This window comes from Tauraco erythrolophus, chromosome 18 (assembly GCF_009769465.1).
Source record: "Tauraco erythrolophus isolate bTauEry1 chromosome 18, bTauEry1.pri, whole genome shotgun sequence".
NCBI classification, from domain to species: domain Eukaryota; kingdom Metazoa; phylum Chordata; class Aves; order Musophagiformes; family Musophagidae; genus Tauraco; species Tauraco erythrolophus.
Window position 1 is genome coordinate 641,675 of NC_141482.1, and position 4,826 is coordinate 646,500.

At 49.1% G+C, this 4,826-nt stretch overlaps 1 non-coding gene across 1 annotated transcript; it reads right to left on the reverse strand.

The window, feature by feature from the left end:
- Positions 1 to 2,628: 2,628 nt before the first annotated feature.
- On the reverse strand, positions 2,629 to 2,700 carry TRNAE-UUC (transfer RNA glutamic acid (anticodon UUC)). The gene has a single exon. It is a non-coding gene; the product is annotated as a tRNA-Glu (tRNA).
- Positions 2,701 to 4,826: the final 2,126 nt, after the last annotated feature.

A 4,826-nucleotide genomic window follows, 5' to 3' on the forward strand; every position in this document is an offset into this window, starting at 1 on the left:
GTGCCCGTCATCCTCTTCCCAGGTGTGTTCTGTCGTGCCCCACGCAGGTGTCGTGTCCGGATTAGGTGTATTTGCTGTGGAAACATGTTGAGCGCCGTGTCACCATAAGTGGTTTTGTAGCCTCTTAGCTGTGTTAGCTCCTTAAATGCTTGCTGCACTGTACCGGTACCGGAATAACGGGTGTATCCTGTGTACACAGGCCATTTGGAGGGGGACTTTTTTCAATGATATAAGTGATAAGGGGCAACGGCTTTAAGCTGAAAGAGGGGAGATTTAGGTTAGCTGTAAGGAAGAAATTTTTCCCTCTGAGGGTGGTGAGGCACTGGCACAGGTTGCCCAGAGAAGCTGTGGCTGCCCCATCCCTGGAAGTGTTCCAGGCCACTGGATGGGGCTTTGGGCAACCTGGTGTAGTGGAGGGTTTCCTGCCTACGGCAGGGGGGTTGGAACTGGATGATCTTTGAGATCCCTTCCAACCCAAACCATTCTGTGATTCTATGATGATTCCATGATTTAACATCTGTATCCAAATTTCTACCCACATCTGTTACACCAAATAATTTTCCGCTTGCTCTAAAAGAAAACTAACACCTTACTTGGGATTCCAGTTGACCCTGTGCTAACGTTTCCAGCATAAGCAAGACATCTTGTGTGGCAGTGCTAAGTGAGAATCGTGTTGGGGATCTCATGCCGGAGGAAGAAAGCCGGTTCCTTTCTCGACAGGTGAAAAATCCTGAACTGTTGTGACAAACACACAATGTGTGTAAGTCGTGTCCCAGTCGGGAAGCCCCTGGGCTGCTGATGCTGGTGCCTGGGAGCAGAGGAGGAAGCATCGTGTGTTCTTGTCTTGGTGTGAGGTGGTGTTAAAGATTTGCTGTTTCAAACTTGTTACCTGTTGTAGGAGACACGGATAGAGCAGATTAGGACATAGGTTGGGCTAGGTGGTGAAATTGCTTGTGTTCCTTCACAACTGATTCTTCTGAGATGACAATTTAACAGCGTTTGTGATCTGATCCTTTGGCTAAGGACTCGACAGGATTCCTTAAGTTTAAGAGTAACAGCATCTGAAGGTGTTAAGGCCAGAAACTACACACCCCCTTAATGAGCCACCACTGTCTGACAGCTTTTTAGTCACTGTAGTCCCAAGCATAACTTACATTGTCAGTGACCTGGTAGTTTGGCTTTTGGCCCAAGCCCCTGCAGGTTGCTGGTGTCTCGAAGCTGAATGGTTGAACTCAGAAAGTAAGTAGTTTTGTGAAACGAAACCTGCTTGTCTCATTAGAAGTGCTCTGTTTCCCCTGGGAGCCCCCCAAATGGCTAATTTGTATTTAAATACAACAATGTACAGTAAGGTTTGGCTGATTGTTCAAGACAGCGCAGATAACATTGAGTGGGTTTCCTGCTGAAGTCAGCACAAGGTAAGCAATAATGGCTGGGAGGTTTTATGTTCTTTATTTTTCGTCCTACAAATCTGAAATAATGTACAGAGAAGTTCTAAACAAACTTTGCCTCCTGAAATTATAATTTTGCTATTGTGTATAAAAATACTTAAACCTATTAAAGTATAAGAACTCAGGCCTGTAGATTTCCAAATGAAAACCTGATTTTGCGAAACTCCCAAGCTACTGTGTCATTTAATGTAATTTCTAACAAAATTCCTGAAATGTTAGTAGCCTGAAAAGATCCTGAAGCTCTTTCACAGAGTTTCCAAGTCTTTCTAAGCTGAACTGGTCAACTTAATTGAGTCTAGAATATTTAGGAAAAATGGGCTGGTTAAAAATTTAAATAAAAAAAAAAAGCTTGACTATAATAGGTCTATTCTAACCTATATTGTTGTACAGGTTGTTTGTAAACAAAATTCATAATTTTGTGGCAGACAAAATGAGGTTTATTGGGGTTGTTCTGGTAGCATCGCACTGCCTGCCCGTCCCTCACCCTGCTCGCTAGCACTGCTCCCAGTCAGCCACCCCATGGTCAGGTCTAACCAGCTCCGTGTCCCTTGTTCCCTCATTGTACGCTTGTGACTTAAGCACGTGCTTAATCTCATGTTGATGGATTTCCCGAAGGATTTTCTCTCCCATTGCTTGCCTGCAGAACTAGGCTCTGGAAGGAGGCCACAGACGTGTGGTTTTTGTTTACTCTGCTAACGCACACCTCCCTTGCTGATGCCTGGGCCGTGTGGGAGGAAGAATGAACCCAACACACGCCGGGCTGGGTACTTACGGACTGGGTGGAGGTCGCTAATGAAGGATCTCAGCTGGCACGCAGCTGCATGAGCTCTGTGTCCAGCCCTGGCACTGGCCTCGGTGTGCCCAGTGCTGCCGTGGGCGTTCAGCTCTGCGGGGCTGCTTGGTGCGGTCGCTGTGTGCTGTGGCTGGGTTCGGCTCTGGTCTGACAGGAGGCCCTCAGTAACGTATTTCCTAACGAAAGTTCTCCCGGTTGTGGGATGGCTTGATCTGTAGGAGAGACTGGCTCCTGTGGGGGGAATGCCAGCCATCGCCAGCGTTTCTTCATCATCCCAGGGTGCTCGCTTAACAGACGTCCCTGGGGAGGCGCAGAATTAACGAATAAAAACGAAAAGAAGGAGAGGGGAGCGGTGGGGGAAGGTGAGAAGCGAAAAAGGTTCGTCGTTTCCCACACCGGGAGTCGAACCCGGGCCGCCTGGGTGAAAACCAGGAATCCTAACCGCTAGACCATGTGGGACCGCCTGCTTATATCGGTTGCCGCGGCGCCCGCTGCCTGCGCCGCCTGCCGGGGAGCGGCGGGGCCGGGCACGGCGCATGCGCACGGGGCTCGCGCGCGGCCGCGCCGAGGCGCTGCGCGCGGGGAACGGGCGGGCGGTTCGGGCGCGCCCGAAGGAGGCGATTGCCCCGGGCTGGGGGCGGGCAGCAGGGGTCCCCGCTGAGGGCGCAGGCAGGCGGCCCGGAGCGGGCCTGGGAGCACAGGCACGGGCCGAGCAGAGGGGGCGGGCTGGCGGCGCTCCCCAAGTTAGCAGGGAGTTTTCGCACTGAGTGAGGAAGACTGATGCACAAACCCCCACAAAATTTAGGGTCATCCTGCCCTAAGTCATCAAAATTCTCTTAGTGAAAGGATGGGGATGGAGGTTGGCAAGACTGGAGAAGAAGGAACTGATAAATGTGAGGATGAGCAAATGAAGTCTGGCCCGAAAAGGTGCAGAAACTGGGTACCAGCCACAAATGTGCTTCTGTACAAATTCTGGCAACCAAAAAAGAAGGTGGAACAACCAGACTACCTAGTTTTGACTGAGCACAACCTTATCAGAGATTGGTGCAGGGCAGACACTGCGATAGCAGGCTACAGATGATTACACAGGAGGAACTGACTCAATTGTGCTGTGGAGGAGTGGTGCTGGATGCCAAAGGAACCTCAGTCAAGGTGCTTAAACGATTTTCATCTTCCAGCATGCAACTCTGAACCCCCATAGCTGGAAAATTCACATCTAAGTAGGCAAAGGGGAGTATTAGGACTACTGTAAAACAGTTTTTAAAACCAGTGGTGGTGACAGTGATACATTTAGGAGATCAGAGAGGCTGCGAGGCAGAAAACATCATCACAATGAAGAGTCTCCAATTACCCCCACACTGAGTGAGTAAATGTCACATCAGCATATGATGTAGTTGCTACATTTTAGACCCCAAAAAGGCTTGATTTTTGGAGCACCTGGTTGGAGATCATAATAGAAGCGACTGAGTTTAGTGCTGAGTTATTCAGAACGGTGCTATTAAAAAAGCTATGGATGAGTGAGTGTGATGTACTTGATCTGGTAGCATAAAAGAACAACCACAACAAAGAAATTCCTCCCAAAAGAGCTTATTAAAAAATTAATTAAGCCAAAAGGATAACACACTTGTAAGAAGCATGGAGTTTGCTAAAATGACTCAGAACAGTTTGTATCATCAGGAGGAAAAAGATTAAAAATAGGCTTTTATGGCTACAAAGTACAGTAAAGAAAGCTAACGAAATATTAAATTAAAAATGAAATACTCTTCAAAATGTGAAGCTGGAGCAGACCATGTCCATTTGCCAGCAGAGAAGATCCTGAATAGGTTCCAAGGTTTCAAATGGATCTGATGGTAACTGCATAAGGTAGATCCAAGCAGATCCCATTTCCTCACCTGGATCTCACCTGTGGCCCACTGTCCTGCATGAAGTTGCTGTGGTCTGTGCTAAGGATGTGAGGAGGGACTGGCTGCCAGTCAGAGGTCCCTGCTTTTTTGGCAGGAGATGATCATAGTCTATCTCCATGAGATGAGAGGCAATTTGTTTCCCAAGGACTTAGCACCACTGGTGGCAAGATTTGAGCTTCTCCCATGCATCAGCCTGCCTGTCCTCAGTTTCTCTTCTAGTCTCAGCGCTGGACAAGCTCTAGAGAGGTGTCAATAGAGGAGCAGCAATGCCAGCACCTACACATTTCCACCTCTGCTTGCCCAAGAATTGTGTATGAGGGAAGGGGGAAGGTCTGCTTTTACTGATCACTAAGCACACTGGGGGAGGCAGACCTTGGGCTTCATGTAGACCGACCATGCTCATGCTGTTCTCATACCTGCCCGTGAAGTTGTTCTCCGGGCCCCAAGGGTGCTAACAAACCTTTATAGCTCAGACCAGCCTCACCTGGGGCTTGCACCCCAGCCTGCCCAGGAGCCCACAATTCAGATCAGCCTTGGGCCCTCAGTCCCCATTAAGCTGTGTTGGAGGTGTGCTTGTTTGCAGAGCTCTTACCCATGTGCCCATTCTGCAGAGCTCTTACCCATGTGCCCATGCCCATGCCCATGGCTGTGCCCAGCCCTGGGTGTCTCAGACTCTGACCT